General features: G+C 42.3%; 1 protein-coding gene and 1 long non-coding RNA gene across 3 annotated transcripts in view; one reads left to right on the top strand and one right to left on the bottom strand.

Annotated features, from left to right (window-relative positions):
• PLAT (plasminogen activator, tissue type) overlaps positions 1-23067 on the top strand; it is a 45020-nt gene that overhangs the window by 1065 nt on the left and 20888 nt on the right. Inside the window, exon 2 of one of the 2 annotated variants that reach the window (XM_039366862.1) lies at positions 2556-2679. The gene's annotated coding sequence lies outside the window, so the exon portion shown is untranslated. Of the gene's footprint in view, positions 1-2555; positions 2680-18665; positions 18798-23067 lie in introns of those variants that run through there. The other variant, XM_039366863.1, reaches the window with a different exon arrangement.
• Positions 200-18399, bottom strand: LOC120318803. Its single transcript, XR_005559595.1, has 2 exons — positions 18263-18399; positions 200-1307 (listed from the first exon to the last, which is right to left on the bottom strand). It is a non-coding gene; the product is annotated as an uncharacterized LOC120318803 (long non-coding RNA).

Raw genomic sequence — 23067 nt, 5'->3', positions numbered from 1 at the left:
ACGCGCGCGTATCAGAACTTTTTCTTCATTGCCTATGACTGGAATTGGACATTTTTCATTGGAATACCATACTGTTTATTCCCTATCTACATGAACCATTGACGGAACATCTACAAAAATACAGTAAATAACAGAAAAAGAATCTGTCAAGGTTCTAACCAAGCTGTGTGAGCAAAACTGAAAAACAACAAAGTGCTCAACCAATTGGAAAAGATCATTTAATCTACAACATTTTGGCACATATTTGATACTTTTCCATAGTATCAATTGTAACACTAGGCATGTGACAAGCAATTGCAGACTCCGGTTCTTTGTGTTTTTCTTCAGTTGTTTCGCCTAGCTTTTTGCCTTTGAATAAGCAGAGGTTGGAAATATTACTCCTTTTGTTTCTAAACCCCAGAGGGAAAGAAAAAGAGAGAGAATTTATTTCATTGTCGCTAACCTATGAGAGAAACTATGGCTGCACCTCCCCACTTGGCCTTCTCGTGGCACTTTTGCTCTCTTTCCAGTAAGTTTCACGACTCGGTTTTAGAGAATCCAATCTATTCAGTTCCATGATTTTTTTCTAATCGGATTAACAGGACACTTGCTGCCCAGAGAAAACTGGCTGCTTGATTCCTACTCAGCATGAACTGTCTCCTAGCAGCAGCCTTTGAGTAAAATGGCAAGCATTGTAACTTGAAACATAGTGTAGTCAACAAAGCAATGAAACCAAGGCTGCCTAACGTCTTCGTCACAAAAGCAACCAGGCAGAAAGGCGATTTCTGAGGAAACAAAATTGTGCCAGGAAAGGCCAGATGGACACATGCAGTGTATTCCAAGAGTGAGTCAATTGTCCCACTGGTGGGATGTGCTGCAGTAGTATCCATAGGCTTCTCATTGCAAAGAACTCTGGAATTCTATTGTTTAGTTTAACAAATGAATCAAAAGCCTGATATTCCAAAGGAAATATTAAGCCACGAAAAGTGCAGAGCACAGCTAGAGAGTTTCCTTGGGAAGCACACGGTGATGCTCCTGTTGTCATTCCTATCTCCCCCCCACTTCAAGCATTGTGGGACTTAAATGTGACCCTCTTTCTCCAGGAATCCAGAAGTAGAAGTAGCAGCCCTACAGATTCTGATCAGCACATATCTTCCGCAGTTGTCTTCCTTGATTCTTTTTATTTTAATAATTTCCCACTCTATTCATCAGTTTATCCACCAGATGGCACCTTTGCACACTTCCATAGGCTCCAAAGGAAAGGCGCTAAGGATTTTGGTTTTGTTGAGCTCTTCCCAGTTCTTCTAATTTGATCATAAATGGCTTCCCTGCAAAAGAAGATTGAAACAGGAAGGAAAAGAGAATATATAAAAACAAAACACTTTCTCAAATGCCAGTTTCTAAAACTTGGTAAAATGCCAGTTAAACAAAAAGTTTTAATAAGCTGCAAAGGACATACAGAAGACCATCTCTAAGACCATCTCTGTATAACATTTTTGGAAATACTATGGCATGCAGTCCTGTGCCCTTTTCCAGTGTCTTGCCTTTTTTTCTTGTTTAGAAATTAGCTAGTGGTCCTAAAAGTAGCATTTAAACTACAGTACTACATTGTCCTTGGTTTCAAAAGGTTTTATTTTACATCCCTGTTTGATTAATTCATTCATTAAGTGCAAGTCGAATGACTCAGTCCAAAGAAAACTGAGGAAAAGCATAATTTTGGATCCCGTCATTTGTAAGTCATTAATCTAAATAAAGTGTGTAGTCACCAAGGGATTGGAACTTATTGGGTAAATTATTGGCTAAGGTCCTGAGCTTTGGGAAATGCTGGCTGGATTGAAGAATTACTTGGAATGTAGGAAGTGAAATAGGAAACTTACAGTTTTATAGCTTCTTTTCTTTCTGTATTAAAAATGTTAACCTGATAACGAGAGCATTAGTGTTTTAGAGTCCCAAGAGTAGATTTTCCATCATCCTGCACAGGTAGTCCTTGATTTATGACCACAGTTGAGCCCCAAACTTCTGTTGCTAAATAAGACATTTGTTAAGAAGAAGAGGGGGGTCAAATTATTCTCCAAAGCACCAGAAGGCAAGACAAGTAACAATGGTTGGAAACTGATCAAAGAGAGAAGCAACCTGGAATTAAGGAGAAACTTCCTGACAGTGAGGACAATTAACCAGTGGGACAGCTTCAGAAATTGTGGGCGCTCCATCACTGGAGGCTTTTAAGAAGAGACTGGACCGTCACTTGTCTTAGATGGTATAGGTTCTCTTGCTTGAGCGGGTGTAATCTTGCTTTTATTTGTTTATATACTTAGTTGTTTGCTTTGTTATTGCTTTCATTGAAACATTTTAACCTGGTTACTGACTTAACTCATTTGCTGGGCTTGCACAAAGCACTGAACATTCTGAATTCACAACTACTTTAAGCCATCAATAAAAGAAAACTGAAGTAAAAAAAACCCCACTGTGCTTAAAATTAATCCAGCTTGGCATATTTACACGTGCAGTTCCAGATTCTTTAACTGATCCAATTAACTATGTTAACACTTCAGTCTATATCCCACTTTTCATTTCAGATTGGACACCCAGGGCAGCTCAGAGACTAAAACAAAAAACTAGATCCGATGAAGAAGACTATTTAATCCAGGACTTTGCACATACAGAGCTACAGAATCAGAATGGGGAAATGCCAACCTGCAGGTAAGATCCACTTACACTCCCCAACATAGCAGATTGCCTTAAGAAGAAATACAAGGGGGAAAATATACAAATATAATTTTAGAAAACCTAGTTGCTGTGTGGGAGATTCTGAGGGCTATTGCATTGTCCCCCTGCCTCCAAATTTCTCATGGAATAATTATCATTTTTATTCTAAGCTACTTTGAATTTTTTTTTCAATGGACCCAGTCCAGATAGTCCTCGACTTAGGACCACAGTTGAGTCCAAAATTTCCATTCCTAAGCAAGACATTTGTTAAGTGACTTTTGCCCAATTTTATGCCCTTTCTTGCCACAGTTATTAAGTAAATCACTGCAGTTGTTAAGGTAGCACGGTTGTTAAGTGAATATGGCTTCAAGCATTGACTTTGCTTGGCAGAAGGTCACAAACGGGGATCACCTGAACCTGGGACACTGCGACTATCATAAGTAGGAGTCAGTAGCCAAGACTCCGAATTTTGATCACGGGACCATGGGGAGGCTGCCATGGTCATAAATGTGAAAAGCAGTCAGATTTTCCAGTGCCGTCGTAACTTTAAACTGTCACCTAAATGAATGGTTGTAATTCAGGGAATAGCTGTATCCAAATGAAAGGGAAAGAGAAAGAAAGAAAAGTGGGAAGAGGAGACAAAGAGTATGGTATGAGTGATGGCAGATTAATGAAGGATGTCAGTGGGATGTGTGTATAAGAAAAAGAGTGCAGTGGGGCCACATTCCATCGCACCACTGGTATGTAGCCTCCAACTGGTTAGCCCCCTGAAAGGAATGCAGTTCCTTGGGTGAGAAGGAATTTTTCTTACCCCTCCAGTGGACTTTGTAAATATTCAGGTTTTTCTCCCGCTTAGTAGTACTGTAACTGCTACCATCCTGGGGTGGGATCCTGGGATAGTTACCTTTGTCGGTAATTCCAAAAGCATGTGCTGGTACTGTAACTGCTACCATCCTGGGGTGGGATCCTGGGATAGTTACCTTTGTCGGTAATTCCAAAAGCATGTGCTGGCTGCCTCCTGCCTGCCAGAAATTGCAGGAATGTCTCTAATTAGCTGGTTGATTGGGAGGGGGTCGGGGAGGTTGACCTTTGGCTTTGGCTGCTATGGGAAGGAGTTGTTGAAATAAGAAAATGTGAGAGAGGTGCAGAAGAAAGAAGCAGAGAATATAAATGTCAACTCCCCAACTCAAACTTGGCAGAAGCTCTCCAGACTCTCAACACTGGCAGCTAGATAGGAATCCTTAATCCCTTCTCGGAAGCCGTCTCATTGATAAGAGAACACGGTTATTTCTTATACCTACGCCAGGAGAAATTGGGTATCTAAATCTATTTCCAATGGCTCAGTGAACTCCTTGCTATGCGCTTTCTAAGGGTTAATAGGGCTGGAAGGAACTTCGGAGGTCATCTAGTCCAACTCTCTGCCCAAGGCAGAAGACCTTATAGCATGCAGGTCAAATGGCTGTCCAGTCTCTTCTTAAAAACCTCCAGCAATGGAGTACTCACAATTCCAGGAGGCAAGTTATTCCATTGTTTAATTGTTCTCATTGTCAGGATATTTCTCCTTAGTTCAGAGCTGGATTAGAACTCTGAGAACTGCAGGCTAGTAAAGCCAATGGTGATGGTGCATCATAATTATGGGAGTTCAAATCCAATAGAGCTGGAGATAGAGGCAGTTGTTTGAAAAGTAGCATCTTGGTATTTCTTTGAGTAAAACTGCATGTCTCGTACAATTAGTGCCTATGACATGACTAGCCCTGTTGGTAACAATTTGGAACATCCTAACATTCCAATACAATCATTGCTAAAGCACAAAAAGTTAACATGCTGTGCCACAGCTTCAGGAAACTCTTAATGTACCTCTTCCTACCTTCTCTTCCGCTTTTTATGCTATTCCCTGTGCTGATGTGTCACTCTGAGACACATACAATGGCAAGTCTTATCTCTCAATGTTGGGGATTTAGGGATGTTACCTGCACAATATCCTGTTCTCTTCTATGAAATGGCAATGATTATTTCACTGTCTCATGAGATTAGAAGCAAAGGTCACAGTGCAGAACCTGGCTAATATTTTCTAAATTAAATATGGATGAATTAGTCTAGTGAAAAGAAGGACTGGGGGAAACATGATAGCAGTGTTCCAATATTTGAGGGGCTATTACAGAGATGAGGGGGGGTCAACCTATTTTCCAAAGCACCAGAAGGCAAGACAAGAAGCAATGGATGGAAACTAATCAAGAAGAGAAGCAACCTGGAACTAAGGAGAAATTTCCTAACGGTGAAAACAATTCACCAGTGGAACGGCTTGCCTTCAGAAGTTGTTGGTGCTCCATCACTGGAGACTTTTAAGAAGAGATTGGACAGCCACTTGTTTGGAATGGCATAGGGTCTCCTGCTTGAGCAGAGGGTTGGACTAGAAGATCTCCAAGGTTCCTTTCAATTCTGTTATTCTATGTTCTATGCTCTGTGCACTTGACTGAAGCATAAGCAGAGTGAGTAGAGGAAAAATTTAACCTCCCCACTTGGTTAACACCCCTGAATTGATTAAAAACTAAACCCCTGTTTCTTTCAAGTTAAAAATATCGAAAGATATGTTGATGCAACTTCTACCAATTCATTACTGATAATATAAATGCTGCATACAGCTTGGCACTGGATTACTTATGAGACCATCTCTCCCCAGAGAGTTGAGTGCCACCAGACTCAGGATCATCCAGTGATGCAGACTTTTGCTGTATCGGCTACTTCCCAGAATGGACATTTGACAAGGAACAAATAACAAAGTGGGTGTGTGTAGACAAGAACATTTTTTCAGATGTGTCTGTCTGTATCTGCCCGGGAAATAGCTTATTAGATGCTGTGTTGCAGAGATAAAAGTGCTTGATATCATCCAACTTCATTATGGAAAGTGAACTTCTGAAAATATCACAGATTACGCAGGTCTAAATTACGTATTTCTTTAATATCTCTTCTGAATTGGGAATTGGGTCATGGAATTTTGTAGCACTTCACAGTGATGAAACAGATTAGAATAAAGTACATTTGTGGGCAACTAATAATTTCCTGGGTTTGGTTTTTACAAAAAGCAGATTGGAAAGAAGCAATAAAATCCAACAAGGCCGCCAAGAGTTTCAGCTATAAACTCTTTAGTTTAATATAAGCCTTTTCTGGAACAGTTTATCACGTCAGATTGCTGCCCTGTTTTCATTGCTCTGACACATCACAGGGGGCCTTGGAGATTGCCTGTGCAATTGGAATGGGACTTCTTACGTTCAAATGTAAAATTGGCTGATAGGGAGGTCTGGTCAAGTTCATTGCCTGTCTTTTCCACCACCTAAGTAACTTCAATGCTTCAATGCACGTAGATCTGTCCTGGATCTTTGTCTAGATCTTCAGACAAAGTGGCCATTGGGATGAGGAATGTAGTCCAAAATATCTAGAAGCCACCAAGTTGGAGATGATTGTGTTGAAGTGCAATGTGAATTCATACTTACTTTCCAGGGGAATGCCTAAGCTCTTCTGTTGTAACAAATGTAAAAAAGACTTAAAAGGTAAAAAAAGCAACAGTTTCCCCTGCCTAATCATGTCCAACTCTGTGTGTGTGTGTGTGTGTGTGTGTGTGTGCTCCATTTCCTAGCCAAGGGAGCCAGCATTGTTCACAGACACTTCTGTGGTTACGTGGCCAGCATGACTATATGTGGAGGCACACAGAACACTGTTAACTACCCACCAAAGTGATCCCTATTTATCTACTTGTCCCAAAGGCGTTTTGTCCAAAAGGCAAATGGACTTTCTTGGGTTGTTTTTTTTTTCTTTGAAAATGTTTCACTTCTCATCCAAATAGCTTCTTCAGTTCAGTTGAAGAATCTTTTGGGATGAGAGGAGAAATGTTTTCAAAGAAAAAAAAACACCCAAATAAGTTCAGTTGCCTTTTGGAAAAGTATCTCTGAGATGTGTTGACAAGTGCTGAAGCAATGGATTTCCTACATCAATAGGGTCTCAGTGTATACTGAATAGAATACAGCTGGAAGGGACCTTGAAGGTCTTCTAGTCCAGCCCCCTGCTCGAGCAGGAGAACCTGTACTATTTCAGACAAGTGACTGTCTATAGTCTCTTCTTAAAAACCTGCAGTGATGGAGCGCCCACGATTTCTGGAGGCAAGATGTTCCACTGGTTAATTGTCCTCACCGTTAGGAAATTTCTCCTTAATTCCAGGTTGCTTCTCTCCTTGATTAGTTTCCATCCATTGTTTCTTGTCCTGCCCTCTGGTGCTTTGGTGAATAATGTGACCCCCCCTCTTCTTTTTGGCAGCCCCTCAAATACTGGAAGACTGCTATCATGTCACCCCTGTTTCTTCTTTTCTTTAGACTAGTCCTGCAGCCGTTCTTCATATATTTTAGTCTCTAGACCTTGGATCATCTTGGTTGTTCTTCTCTGATTTTTTTCCAAACTCTCAACATCTTTTTTGTAGTATGGTGACCATAATTGGTTATGGTATTTCAGGTGTGGTCTTAGAGTAGCTATGTGAAACTCTTGTTTCAGTATGTTTTTGTCCAACAGCATTTATGAAACTGTTCCTTAGTTCTAGTACATACAAGGACTAAGAAATAGTTTCATAAACTATTGTGGACATGACGTGCCTACCATATCTCTATATTATCAACATCTGCCAGCAGCAAATTGGCAGAATTTTCTCTTGAAAATTCTGTCATTCTACCATTTTAACCATTTTTATCTATTCCTTGTACTTTGACTTTTTCAGAAGTAGTATTACAAATATTCATGGGAAGTAGAGTCTCTCTCATTGTTTATTCTACAGTTTTAAGTCAGAGATGTTTCAGTTACCTAACAATTTATCCTTAAATCTCAGCTAACCTCAAACAGATGTGTAATCACTGCCCATTAGATGCATCAACCACATTTGGCAGCATTCTGTATCTTTCTAAAAAAACATTCCTTTGTGACTCCTATCATAACGATACCAGAGAAACCCAAGAACTGACGTGGGCAAAGTCTTGGAAGAGTAGATATGAAAGGTTTGCCCTTTTTAGAGATTCACCAGGATTTTCTTCTAGCAAATGCTGGTGTGCGAAGTTGCCAAGATAGGATGTTTCAGTTTTTCCTGATGGCAAGACCTTTTCTCTCCTGGACTTCCTTGGATGAACAACTAAATCACGCTACTGGTATATAAGAAATACAAAATGCGGTCTAGGCTGAATCAGGTTTCCTGTCATACTGGTGAAGTTACCGTTATAACAATGATCTCATCAGCAAAAATGTAGATTAAAAAATAAGAGCTAAACAAGGAGCTTTTAATGCAGTTCTAGACACAATAAAGGGCTAGAGGAATAGCTGCCCAAGAAAATTTAGATCAAAAGCATGGCTTTCTTGTACACGTTGCTGTATATTTTCATTACATAGAAAAAATAATTTCAGAATTTTTCCATATTTCCAATAAAAAAAGATCTTTTATCCCTGTGGTTGAGCGTGGCAATAGATGGGTCTGGAGACTAAGAATGAAGAATGGTGGCAGGAACTGAGTATGGCTAGTCTAGTCTAGCAAAAAAAGGTGACAGGATAGCAGTGTTCCAATATTTGAGGGGCTGCCACAAGGAAAAGGAGGGTCAACCTATTTTCCAAAGTATAGGAAGGCAAGGCAACAAACAATGGATGGAAACCAATCAAGGAGAGACGCAACCTAGAACTAAGGGGAACTTTCCTAACAGGGACAACAATTAACAAGTGGGACAGCTTGCCTTCAGAGGTTGTGGGTGCTCCATCACTGGAAGCTTTTAAGAAGAGATTGGGCAGCCACTGGTCTGAAATGATATAGGGTCTCCTGCTTGAGATGGGGGTTGGGCTAGATCACAGGTCGGCAACCTGCGGCTCCGGAGCCACATGCAGCTCTTTGAGCCTCCCCCTGTGGCTCCCAGCCTCCTCTGCCTTTGCAGAGAGAGAGACAGAGACAGAGAGAGGCAATTGCACTTCCCTGCTTCTCTCTCTCTCTCTCTCTCTCTCTCTGTATGTGTTTGTGTGTGTGTGTGTGTGTGTATGTGTGTATGTGTAAAAGAGAGTGCACTCACAGTGTTCCCCGCGGAGCTGAAAAGCTTACTGGGCAGAGCCCCTCCCTTTGCTGCATCTCTGCAGGAAGCAGGAAGCAGGAAGGGCAGGAGAGAGCTAGCTAGCCCAGCTAGGCTGACTCAGGAATTCTGGGAGTTGAAGTCCATGAGTCATAAAAGAGACGAGGTTGCCTACCCCTGATCTTGTTGGACAACAGCTTGAAGCTTGCCAGGTAGGAAGGGGGGGGGAGAGAGATAGGAGGGGGGGGGAGAGAGGGAGGGAGAGAGAGAGAGAGAGAGAGAGAGAAAGAAAGAGAGTGGGGGAAGAGGAGTGGCAGACCAAGGGCAGATAGGGAGGGAGGGAGGCAGAGAGACAGAGAGAGAGAGGAGAGAGACCCTTTTGACATGTAAAATAAAGATAACACTGCATATATCCTTTTTTTAACCTGTGTGTGTATGTAATTTTATTCTCTTAAAGCATTCTCTTGGTGATCATTGTTTTAATAGTATGGATATTCCCAAGAGTGATATTTTTACTTTTATTTTTTATGTGTGTGTGTGTGTGTGTGTGTGTATACACACACACACACATACATACACAAACACACACACCTATAATAAAGGTAAAAAAGGATATATGCAGTGTTATCTTCATTTTAGATATCAAAACAGTTTTGCGGCTCCCGGTGTTTTGTTTTTGGTGAGAAATGGGTCCAAGTGGCTCTTTGAGTGTTTTGGGTTGCCTACCCCTGGGCTAGATGATATCCAAGGTCCCTTCTAATTGTTGCGTTCTGTCAGTTGGTGTCAGGATTAATATAAACTACCAAAATAAAATTGAAGCATTAAACCATTTTTAAATGCTTGAAGTCTGGCAAGATCCCACAGAAAAGGACCAGATGACTCCTGGTCTTTGCCTCAGGTCAGGGTGGCACTTCCCTAGACCAAACTTGTGCACAATTGGGGGTCTTCTCAAAGAGCAGCTGGCATCTGTGGCTGGGCTAGGGGCTTTGTACAGATTCATCAGATGCACCAGTTGCGCCCCATTTTGGACTGAGAGGCCTTGCTCATGGTCACCTCTCATTGGGATTACTGCAGTGCTCTCCATGTGGGGCTGCCCTTGAGGACCACTTGGAAACTTCAACTGGTCCAGAATTCAGCAGCACACAATATGATGCGGGCCATGTAACACTTCCAACGTGAGCTGAAGTGGCTTCCTTTTTTTTTTCTTGGCTGCAATTGAAAGTGTTGGTCATCATCTTGAAAACCCTACAGGGCACAAGGCCAGGCTATCTGCAGGATCCCCTTTCCCTAAGGATATCTACCCATCCTAGCAGGTCAGATAGGGTGGGCATGCTTCTGGACCCTTCCCTGACCAATGGTTATCACATGAGAGCTAGGAAGTGTGCCTTTCCTGTGGCAGCTCCTCTCCTGTGGAACACCCTCCCCCCTTAAGCTTAGCAGACTTCCACCCTTTTAGTCTTCGTAAGGCCTTAAAGACCCGCCGTTTAGCTTTTGGTGCGGCTTTAAAGACTTGGCTGTCCCTCTAAGCATTGGGAGAAGATGGCAGGTTAGAACTGATTGGTGCGTTTTTTTTAAAATGGTTCTACTGATTGACTTTCATAGTTCTAAAAATGACTTTATATGACTTTTAATGTTTGATTGGCAGCCTTCAAGAGTTGGTTGAGAGATGGGTGGCTATATCAATGTGTGTATGTATGTATGTATGTATGTATGTATGTATGTATGTATGTATAAAAAAATAAATTTAAAAAACCCCAAGCAACAAATAACAATAGTCCAGTAAGTATGAAGTATGTTCTAAGGACTATGAGCATGTCTTTAAAATCATCTTTTAAAATTACAGTACTTTTTAAATCAGAAATCCAGTATCATGTTTATTTCCAAAATGGCTTTAAGCCTCATATGGGCCCCTCACACAATTTAAGTAATAAAAATGGCATTTGGCTGCAGCTCTGTGCTTTGATTGGAACTGTCCAGAGAAAAAGACTCCAATTACTAATTTTACAGCATTTCTTGGCACAGCTTATCCTTACAGCTTTTTTGATAATGCAGTACAGATTACTGTTTTACTACAGACTAGCTTTTTAACCTCTCCATCTTTTATTTTAATGGCTGTATTCTTTACAGATTATAGACAGATTTTTTGCATGCTACAGTTGTTAATGTTGCATAATCTAATTTTGTTTTGCAGTAAAAGTTTCATGGTTAATTTACAACGACCATGTTTTTTGCTTCAGAACGTAAAAAAACATATTCGTGAATCAAAAGACAGAGATTTTGATCATTTATCTTGGGCAAGATTTATTTGAGATTTACATACCTTCTTATTACAGTTAAGCATAAATATGTTAAGATGCAAGTCCTAGCCATGATTAAGTATGACTAAGAATAGTGTATATCTTTAGTAAAATAGAGATTTTCCTGGATAGTACAATATCCGGCTACAGATGTGGAGATTTAAAAGATTTGGAAAACAGCCATACATCTGCAGGTTAACCCATCAAGAAAATAATTCAAAACCGTTTGCTCACTAATGAGTTTTTCAAAGTAGACAACCATTAGGAACTGGGGCTTCTAATGGGATTTTGGAATTTTGGGAACACTTGGTGGGGTCTCATTGCAAAACATTGGCCACAAACGCTGCTGCCCAGCATCACAACTTTATTCAGACATGAAACTCAAAAGATGTTTTGGAGCCAATCTCTAGCTCTGCTTGTACAAGAAGTTTAAGTAGGTCAAGTAAATACCTAACGACAACGTTTGCACCACAACTTAGTGTTAGCCTTGTGGCTACATATATTGTGCAGTCTATTCAGTTAGCATATGGTTCAGTGTCTTGTTCAAAAATGTATCAAGCTGTTGTTTGAATGTATATTGTAGTATATTAATTCTCCTTTTGTCTTTAGTAAATAAGTACCATAGAATTGCTACAGTCGGATAATTATTTATGTATTCTATTGAAAATAAGCAAAGCTGCCAGTTCTCTTTAAATCAGTTTTCTGTCTCCTCCCTTAATTCTGGAGTAGATATTGGTTTGGTGTCACTTGCCACGTTATGCAACAAGTTATGATAACATAACTGAAGTTTCTGAATTCATGGGTAGGGAGGGGCCTCCATGGATTGTGGTGTGAAGCCAGCCCCCTTCGCACAGTCAAGGAAGGGTGTAAGACCCATGAGCCAACAATGGACTTCCTTGGCAACCCTCCTAGCGCTCACATGATGTTGTAAGTGTAAACTTTCCCAGACTTGGTTCCATCGGTCTCTCCCCCAAGGTAGGTTAGGCAGAGGACAGTGATATGAATTTTGAGTGTCCCAACCCAAGATCCAGGGTCCTGTGAGGTCACCTCCATGCTGGTCCAGATTTGATGTTACAAGTAGTCCTTGATTTATAACCACAACTGAGCGCAATATTTCCATTGTTAAGCAAGGTTTGCCCCATTTTACGACTTTTCTTGCACAGTTGTTAAGTGAAGCACTGCAGTTGTTAAGCTAGTAACATGGTTGTTAAATGAGTCTGACTTCCCTGTTGATTTTTGCTTGTCGGAAGGCCACCAAAGTGGATCACGTGACCCCCATCATAAATATGAGTCAGTTGCTAAGTGTCCGAATTTTGATCACATGATCACAGGGATGCTGCAACGGTTCTAAGTGTGAAAAATGGTCATAAGTCGCTTTTTTTCAGTGCCATTGTAACTTCGGACAGTCACTAAACAAACTGTCGTAAGCCGAGGACTCCCTGTATTTGCATATAGGTCAGTGGTTCTCAACCTTTTTAATGCTGCGACCCCCAACCGGTCATAAGTCGAGGACTACTCAACCGGTCGTAAGTCGAGGACTACTCAACTGGTGCAGCACCGTTTGCAGAATGGGACTTTTGGCGGGCTCAGCAGAGCAGAGACAGCCTGGACAATTCCTATTGGCTTTTGAAAGCAAATAGAATTAGACTCTATTCAAGAGAGTCTATTCTATCGGCTTTCAAAAGCCAATAGAATAAACGGAAGTAGCACAGCTAAGGAAAAGGGGAAAAAAATGGCGGACTGCGTTGTTTGGCGACCCCCGTGAAATGGTCGTTCGACCCCAAATGGGGTCCCGACCCACAGGTTGAGAACCACTGATATAGGTGCATATAGCACCGTGATGGAGGAAGGACTATATTCACAAAATACATGAAGCTGCCTGTTGGCCCATCTAACCCAGCAAAGTTGCTCCGGTCTCTGAGTAGCTTTAACCTCAACTGGTACAGCCTACAAATTTGCAATACGGCTGAACACTGAATCCAGAATCAGTCCTTTGCCTGGAAATAGGATGGATGCCAAGCCTTTGATCATTGTTTCGTTGGCTAGGGCAGGCCTGGGTGTTTCACTTCCCAGGATGCACATGCTGTTTTTAATTTGGTCTTTCTTTGTGTGTATTGTAAGCCGCTCAGAGTCTTTGGGGAATTGGGCAATCTCTAAATCTAATAATTCAGCCGTAATAAAAATAAGGTTTAAGTTCAAAACTTACACCAACTGAGGCACCGTTGCTAATTCTGTTGATCCAGTAAGGTGCGAGACTAGGAAGGGAAAGACATATAATAATCCACTTACGATCCAAGAAACTCACTGGTAATTTTGGGCCAGTCATTGTACCTCCGACCAGCCTGCATCACAGGATTGTTGTTACAGGGAAAAATAGGGAGGGAGGGAAGCAGAACTAGGTATGCTCCCTTGAATTTACTATGTGTAAATAAATGCATAAACTACTTGAATATGAAAATAAGTAAATACAAGTAGCCTTTAACTTAATGACCACAGCTGGAACCAGAATTAATGTTGCTAAACAAGGTAATTGTCAAGTGAATCGCACCTGATTCCCGACCTTTGCCAAGATTGTTAAGCGAATCCCTGCAGTTGTTAAGTGAATCGACTGGTCATTAAACGACTTTGCTTGCTGGAAACTGGCTGAGAAGGCTGCAAATGGCGATCCTGGGACGCTGCAGCCGGCATAAGCACATGCCAGTTGCCAAGCCCCTGAATTTTGATCACATGACTGTGGAGAAGCTACGACAGTCGGAGGCACTTTTTTCAGAATTTCGAATGATCGCTAAACAAAGGCTTGTAACTTGAGGACTACTGTAAACAGTTAAGGAAAACTGGGAACGACTCTTCTGCATGATTTAGGAAAAGAAAAGAACGACGGTTAATGGCAAGGTTCAGTATCAGCCAGGTTTCCCCCAAGCCTCTTGCATTTATTACTTGCCTAGAAAGCTAAACACCAGCTCACCCTCTGTTTCTGTGCTGCATGGCCAGCTGGTCATTTAAAAGCTAGAAGCTATATTTGCCACCTGCTAAACGTGGTTAATTTTAATCTTTGTTTATGGCTCATGGTGCTGGCTTGGCCATTCTGAGTTTATAATTCAGTGCAGTGTGTGTTCGTAGGTATGCATGTTGCCTACGTACACTGCCTTGCGCTCAGAAAAATGTGTAGTTCTAGCTCTTAATACAAGGTGTGATGCTTAAGGTGCTGGCCTAGAAACCAGGAGACTGTGAGTTCTAGTCCTGCCTTAGGCTGGAAAGCAGACTGGGTAACTCTCTCTCATCCCAATCTACCTCACAGGAGATAGATAATGATGAGTTTAATGCAACTCCATGTCCTCTTCTGATGAGATCAGTGTAAAAAACAACTTGCCGAAATTGTTTAGAAATACAGTCAAGAGTTAAGCGCCACCTAGTGCCGGGAGGCAATCTCTACACCTTCTCTGCTTAGTTGGTGCCTGGTCAAAGATGGGATATGCGTACAGGTAGTCCTTGACTTACAATAGTTCATTTAGTGAATGTTCGAAGTTACATTGACACTGAAAAAAGGGACTTAAGACTGTTTTTCCCACTTACAACCCTTGCAGCATCCCCCAGGGTCACATGATTAAAATTCAGACGCTTGCCAACCGACTCCTATTTATGACGGTTGCTGTGTCCCAGCATCATGTGATCCCCTTTTGTGACCTGACAAGCAAAGTTATTGGGGAAGCCAGATTCACTTAACGACTGTGTTACTGACTTAACAACTGCAGTGATTTGCTTAACAACTGTGACAAGCAAGGTCACAAAATGAAGTAAATCTCACTTAACAAATATCTCACTTAGCAACAAAACATTTGATCATAAATGGAAGACTACCTGTGATAGTTTAGAGGCTACCTGTGATGGTTTAGATTGAGGGGATAGTTGTGGCCGGAAGAGATCTTTTTGGTCTGGGCAGGGTTGGACCCATTCCCCACGCCCCCCCCCCCATAGGATGCCTTTGCTTATGCATCTCTTCTATTGTTATTACATTTATACCCCTCTTTGCTTCTGAGTCCTCCGTGAGGCACATACAGAAGTCTCAAATCACTGCATCATCACGAGGCCTTTGTGTTGGGCTCAGCTATGGGCACCGTTTGGTCCAAAGGCCAGGTAGTCCTTGATTTAAAACCACAACTGAGACCAGAATTTCTGTCCTTAAGCAAGGCAGTTGTTAAATGATTTGTGCCCAATTTTACAACTTTTTTGCCGTGATTAAGCAAATCACTGTAGTTGTTAACTGAATCATGTGGTCATTAAGTGAATTTGGCTCCCTCCCCCCCCATTGACTTTGTTTGTCAAGCAAAGGTGTAGGACTACCTGGACCTCTTTTTTAACTAGGCTAAAATGCAGCCAGATTTAGACTATTCTGGAATCTCAGCCATGTCTTGGCCTATCATCTGAACCACAGTATCCCATTTAGTCACCACATGGGTTAAATTACTGGGGCGTAGCACATTATAAGATACATAGCTGTTTTCTGCGCTCTGTGAATCCAGCCATAGAGCTCCACAATGTTTTATATCAAAAGTTCATTTACAGTTATGATCTTCCATTGTGCTGAAAAAATTCTGACTTGGATTTTCTGAATAAATTAGTAATAGAGACAGAGGGAGAGAGAGGAGTCAGGCTCTCACTTTCATATAATGACAAAGCGTAACTGTCCGAGATTAAATTCATAGCCATTCTCTAGGGAGCCATGGAAACTGTATTTGGGAGAATTCCACCAAACCAAGGACAGCTGAACACTGTCTTTGGAAAGAGGCCGCTTAGGGCTGGTCATCTGTGGTGCCTTTTTTAATCATTAAAAATTCTCTTGAATTCGACTGATGATGGCTCCGTGACAATGTCCATGCATGTTTCTTGGCAGCTATAAGAAGTGAACTATTAACAATGGGGAGCTAAGTTCTGGAATACCGCAGATAAGAGTTTTTTCATTTCTGAATGTAGGGTTAGATGAGATTGGCAGAATGGGCACCAATGGGTTCCTAGTTCCTCCCTGAATTTTTAGGTTCAGGTAATTAAAACAATGCATCAGTCAAAAGCTGGTTGTGTTGGAAAGCAAAGTGCCATTCTATAAGCCCTATATTCTAAAACATGAGAATGTCATAGCAGATGGCACTGAATGAGGATAGGGAGAGTAAAGTAGGAGGGGGGGATTTAAAATGGTTATCCTGAATTCCCCTCACAACTGCTGTTAATACAACTCACTTAAAGGTAAAGGTTTCCCCGTCCAGTCATGTCCGACTCTACGGGGTGATGCTCATCTCCATTTTTCAGTCAAAGGAGCAAGCATTGTCCAAAGATGCTTATATAGTCATCTGACAGGCATGGCTATACCCTGACACACACGGAACTCTGTTACCTCTTCACCAAAGTGGTATCTATTTACCTACTCATGTTTGCATGCTTTCAAACTGCTAGTTGGGCAGGAGGTGGAGCGGAAACAGGAACTTGCCCTTTTGCGCAGTGCTCGGATCTCAAACTGGGCTGTCAGCTTTCCAGCTGACCGTTCAGCACCTTTAACCGCTGAGCCATGGTACCCCCCCACTACTCACTTACTGTTAAGAGTTCCACCCCAATGTCATGTCCTAATTTCAGGATAATCATCTCCGAGGGGAATGACCAAACCCTTAAACAGAACTTCAATAAATTCCACTGCTTAACATTTGAGCGCGTTGAGAGTCTTGGAATGAGTTTGGTCAGCACCAGAGTTGAAGGGCGGTCACAATCCATTCCTGGCTCCTTCATCTTCTCTTCATTTTAACAAAAATAAGCATTTTGTTACTGAACTGTTGGAAGTCAGAAAGCCTTGCTAACGTACTGCCAGCCATGCAGAGATCTGTAAACTCAAATCGAAGTTATATTTATGGTCCAAGACCAAGCATGATCAGTGAATAAATTCAAAATTTATTCTGTATTTATTGTGTTGTAAGTTGCTGAGTCTGGAAGGAAGGAAGGAAGGAAGGAAGGAAGGAAGGAAGGAAGGAAGGAAGGAAGGAAGGAAGGAAGGAAGGAAGGAAGGAAATGCTCTGTAGAATTTCAACTATCCTATGCCACAATCTATAGTAGCTATAATAATATACAGCAGCTGCCAAAAAAGATAATGCACTCCTAGTTGCATCAACAGAAAGGTAGCTTCAAGATCACACAAAGTGATAGTACTGCTTTATATTGCACTGGTGAGGCCACACTTGGAAGACTACATCCAATTCTGGTCACCACAGTACAAAAAAAGATCCTGATACCCTAGAAAAAGTGTAGAGAAGAACAACAAAGATGATAAGGGATCTGGGAGCTAAAGCATATAAAGAACAATTGAGGGAACTAGATATATCTAGTCGAAAAAATAGTAGGTGACATGATAGCATGCTTCCAATATTTGAGGGGCTATCATAGAAAAGAGAGGGTCAGCTTATTCTCCAAAGCACCTGGAGACATAAGAAGGAACAGAGGGAAACCTATCAAAGGAAGATCCAACCTAAAATTACAAAGACATTTCCTGACAGAAGAACAATCAATCAGTGGAACAACATGCCTCCAGAAATTGCGGGTGCTCCATCACTGGAGGGTTTCAAGAAGAGACTGGACAGCCATTTTCCAGAATGGAACAGGGTCTCCTGTGCTTGCTTTTTATTTTTTGCTCTCTAAAAAGTGCATTGCACATGCGTGTCCATTCAGGTTATACCAGGAGGAATGATGAGCACGTCACTTATACCACAGTTTGTTTTAAAAATGAAGCGCACACACACACACACAGAGAGAGAGAGAGAGAGAGAGAGAGAAAGATCCTACAATAGAATTCTGTAAAAACCTGTCCAGGATTTCTTTGACAAGTGCCCCTTTGTGGCACATTCTGCAAAGCCCAGGACCGTCACCCTGCGCTCCTCTAGATGGTAGATGGAGGAAACAGCATGGATATTCATTTATTTATGTACAGTTGGGAGAGATCTTGGAGGTCAACTTGTCCAACCCAAGGAAAGAGTCTTTCTACTGAACTGAACTGAAGAAGCTTCTTGGGCAAGAAGCAAAACATTTCCGAAGAAAATACCAAGAACGTCCAGTTGCCTTTTGGGGGGGGGGGGGGAAACACCACCTTTGGGACAGCCACGACCCGGATGGTTGAGAATCTCCACAGAGAGTGGAAGTTTTTAAGTAGAGATTGTCGGTGTAAGGACTCACCCCGTTTCAGACAAACGACTGCCCCGTCTCAACTTAAACATCTCCAGGGGTGGAGCACCTACACCTGCTGGGGGCAGGGCGTTCCGCTGATTCATATGCCTCCCTGTCAGGAAAGGTCTCCATCATCCTAGGCTGGACCCCTCTCGGGGGGCTCCCCCCCCTTTCTTCTCGTCCCATCCTTTGAAATGCGGGGAAGCGGCGGAAAGAAGCCCCCGAGGACCTCGACCCGCTCTCGCCTCGCACTTCCCTCGTCCAGCTGCTTCCTCGGGATCTCGGCCGGGCGTCCTGGCAGAGCTTCCCTGCGGGGGCGCCGCCCGAGTTCCCGGCGTGGCCCGCCTGGCTGAGCCCCGCTGCTTCCGGAGAAGCCCCCCGCCCACTCTCCCCGGCCGCGCGGACTGCGGCATGCCCGCCCCTTCGCAGAGCGCCCGTCCTCCGGCGGCCGGGTTTTAAGCCGGGCGCCCGGCTGAGCTGCAGCATCCGAGCATCCGCAGCCACCCGGCCAGCTCGAGCGGAGGCCTCCTTGGCGGAAGGGCAGGTAAAGGCTGATGCGCGCCGGTTATTTTGCAACCCGGGTCCGGGCAGAAAGACAAAGGGGGGCGGACGGGATCGGGGACGGGGCGTCTCTAGCCTGCCACCTCGGGCCTGAAACGCCCCGAGCCTCGTTCCCGGCCGTGGAGGGTTGTCTGGGCGAGGGGAGAGCGCGAATTGCAGGCAAACAGAACGTGGGGCATCGGGGGTTGGATTAAGGTTTCGCTTGCGGGTGTCCTTTCCTCCAAAAACGGGGGTGCTTCCTTTCCCTGTTTCAGAGCTCCGACTGATAGCAGGTGCAATAGCATAGCTGACGTCCTTTCTTCTCCTCTGGCCACCAACATGTGCCGCTGACAAACCAGGGGTGTGCTAAAGGAAGTAAAGTTGAGGAAAGCACGCCATTGTCTAGATGTGCCCAATTCATCCGGTCTTAAATGAATGGAGTAGGTGGGGTGGATGCAGCGTGCAAAACCTAGATAGAACCAGGCTGTCGGATCTTGTCCGTGCTGGCTGGGGAATTCTGGAAGCCGAAGTCCACTGGCCTTAAAGCTGTCAAGGCTGGACACCTCTAAGCCTAGCACAATTTTATGCCAAATGAGTTGTATCTGCCACTCTCAGAACCAGCAGCTGGCCTTCACCAGTTTTTAAGGGATTGAACTCCCAAACCCCCAAATTCATCTAGAAGGCATCAGACTGAGGAAAGGCAGATTTGGGACATGAAATGTAATCTGGACCTCCGGGTTCAGAGCTGGCTTGGAAATTCTGGGTCTTAAAGGTTGGAAACCCCTGACCTAGAACCTAATCGAGGGCCTTATTTAGCACCTTCACTTGATCTGGTTAAGCATGTGAGATAATCACAGCTTTGGCTACCTATCATGCTGGAGGGAGATGAATGCAGCCTCTTCTGTCTGAGGCCTTCTGGATTCAATGGTAGAAGCTGGAATGGGTAGGAAATAGAGTCTAATACATCTGAGAAGAAGAAGAGAAGAAAAACAAGTTTGGGACCCTTAACCAGCCAAGTGGTCCATTTATTGGCACAGTTGCTGGATTCATCCCTATATATGTCTTTTTCAAAATAGTGTGCATTTTGTGCATGTGTATTTAAGACTGCCACTGCCCAATAAGAAGAGAAAGGGCCTGGAAAAAGCACTGGAGAGAACTGAGATTATAGAAACAGGAGAGTGTTCGGAGTATGTTTATTTGTTTGTTTGGTTGATCGATTTTTATTCCAACTCTATCACTTTATAAGTAACTCAAGATGCTGAATATAGATAATATTCCTTCTTTCTCCTCTTTTCCTCTGTGAGGTGGGTTGGGCTGAGAGAGAGCAACTGGCCCAAAATCATCCAGCCAGCTTTTGTGCCTAAGGCAGTACTAGAACTCACTGTCTCCTGGTGATTGGCCCAAAGTCACCCAGTTGGCTTTCATGCCTAGGGTGGGACTAGAACTCACCGTCTCCTGGTTTCTGGCCAAATGCCTTAACCACTAGACTAGACCAAACTGGCTGTGAGAACAGGTGGGTCTCCAAAAAGTGCCTTTCAGCCCTGGAAGAAATATGATTCTGTATTTCCTGTTAAGTGTGACCTACGTTGACTGCCAATAAAAAAGGGATTGAGGGAATGTCCCCTTCAAATCCTTTTACAACTGGCCCAATGAGTTCAGATTGCAAAAGAAATCAACTCAGGAATGACAGCCTTACTCATTCTCTGACACAGTCAGCTGGTGTCCAGAAGGAAGAAAATAAAAACCACTGAGTTACTGTATTTAGTATTCTGTTCTATACATTTCTTCTAAACTCTTCCTTGTTCCTGCGTGAAACTCATGCCAATCCCAAACTTGAAATAAATCTTTTGTAGAAAGTAAGTCAGCCAACCAACCAACCTACGAACCAGGAGTGGCAAGAAGCAACTTACTCATAATTAGAAAAAATTATTCATAGCGAGCTGTAATTTATTGAATTTCTTGAATTCTGCATTTGCACAACACAAGATGTTTTATAGATGGCACCTTGATCCACAAAAAATGTCTCTTATGTACCCTGACTTACAACCTAAATGTTGGAGATGTGGTTGTACGGATGCTACCTATTATCATATTTGGTGGTCGTGTAGAGAGATAAAAGCATTTTGGATTAAGATTTGGTGGAATATCCAGAGAATTTTTAGAAGGAGGGTAAAATTTACTCCGCAATTATTTTTATTGGGTATAGTTACTGACTGTGATACAAAGGAGGTTATATTGATGTTAAATTTGATTACAGCCGCGAGGCTGTTAGTAGGACAATATTGGAAGAAGGAATCTTTGCCTACATTGCAGGAATGGTTTCTTAAAGTGTCTTATTTGGCGGAAATGGCAAAGATTTCGGCTTTTTTAAAGGAACAAACGCAAGAGAAATTTCTTGCTGTTTGGGATAAATGGATAAAATTTATACAATTTAAATTGGATATAAAAAAATATCATATAGCTTTCTCATAAATATTTTATATTATATATATATATATATATATATATATATATATATATATATATATATATGTTAATGCTATATTTTTTTTTCTTTTTCTTTCTTTTTTTCTATAAATATAATTTCTTAACTGTTTTTTTAATTAAGCCTATATCCTGCTTTGGGAAGCTCAGGGGGGGAAGGGGGGGTGTTTGGGTGGGGGTGGGGGGAGGGGGGTTTTGTTGTGTAATGTTTAGTTTTTTTTTCTTTTTGTATATGTGGTTTTTTGTTATTGTATTGTTATGTTTTTCTTTGTAAAATTTATAAAACTTTTTAATAAAAAAAAAACCACAAGCATAAATTAATCACAAGGACTGGTTGAACATATTATATAGGGCTAGAATGTTCTAGGCTGGTTTGAGTTCCATGAGTTGTGTAAATCATATAAGCATATGAATAGAAGATTGGGAAAGCCACTTCAAATCCCTAATCCTGGGAACTCTGTGTATGATATGGGTTTTTTTATGTTAATTTAATTCATATTCATCCCTAGCCAGGTGAGACTTATAGGCCATAATATCTTAAGAGTCCTAAATTATCTAAAATAACATGTGTTGGATAAAACTGTGGAGGCTAAAACATACGATGAACAGTTGCAGGATCTGGATCTGGATCTGTCTTGTCCAGGGGTAGGCAACCTTGGCTCTTTTATGACTTGTGGACTTCAACTCCCAGAATTCCTGAGCCAGCTGGAGCAGATGGTTGGACTAGAAGACCTCCAAGGTCCCTTCCAATTCTCTTTTGCTGTTACTTCCAACTATCTTTTGCTGTTACTGTGTCAAGAAACCAGAACATCTTAGAGAAATGGTAGAATGCCAAGTGGGAAGTCAAGAGGGGAATAAAAAGAGATTAAATTCGATATCTAAAGAAATGGCTTTCCTTAAGGAGTTTGAAGGGTGCTCAGGATTGTGTTCTCATATATGATGGAAAAAGGTGAAGAGAGAATTTATTTTATTTGGCAGAAGGCGAATCACACCCAATTCTTCTAGGCCTGAAAGGTGACTTTAACCAGGGAGGGCGAGCTTTGGGGATTCTTTCCCACTATTAATAATAGTTTCCCTCTGGGTCGTGTGACCAGGAAGAAGTGTGGAGCAGTTGAGGCAGCCTTATGAACTATTGCTCCCGGAGGAGGGATGCCTGGGAGAATTTTTTTTTAAATGTTTTTCTCTGCATTTCTCCTGACAGCTTTCAAGCTTGACCTGTCATTGATTTCTTCCACCCATCCAATTTGGTGGCAGCTCTGTTCTTGCTTTCAGAACATTATCCTGTTGTGGGATGGACAGAGAGACAGGATCCCAAGCCCCTTCACATCATTTGTTTCCAAAATTTTGCTGGAATGGAAACAATAATAATAAAAAGGGGGGGGGGAGACAGCAAGCTCGCCTCTGTATTCTTTCACAGCAGCTGGCTCGTGTGTTTTCTGGATTCGTACAATGCACTGAATTCTAAGCCAAAGCAAAAATCAAAACAAAACCCGAAGATTTGGTTTGCACAGCACGAGCCACAAAAAAAACCGCAATAACATCTTGTTATATTTCATCAGGGATGGTGAGGTTCCTGTTAGTTCTTCACTGACCTGGTTAAGTGTGTTCTGTGAATGTACCTGGTGGCTGAACTGCCCAACATAGGAACCCCTAAATCTGGGTTAACGAAATCCACTTGCTTCATTCATAGAACAAACGCTGCCTAGATTGCACTCGTGCTTCAAAAATGCATAAAGGGGGGTGATAGCACCCTTGAATGTCGTGAACATTTTTCCCAAGATCCATTTGCT

This window comes from Crotalus tigris, unplaced genomic scaffold (assembly GCF_016545835.1).
Source record: "Crotalus tigris isolate CLP2741 ecotype Arizona unplaced genomic scaffold, ASM1654583v1 scf7180000020455.750797, whole genome shotgun sequence".
In the NCBI taxonomy this organism is placed as follows: Eukaryota; Metazoa; Chordata; class Lepidosauria; order Squamata; family Viperidae; genus Crotalus; species Crotalus tigris.
The sequence above is the reverse complement of the archived record's forward strand: the minus strand, read 5'-3'. Positions and strand labels throughout refer to the sequence as shown.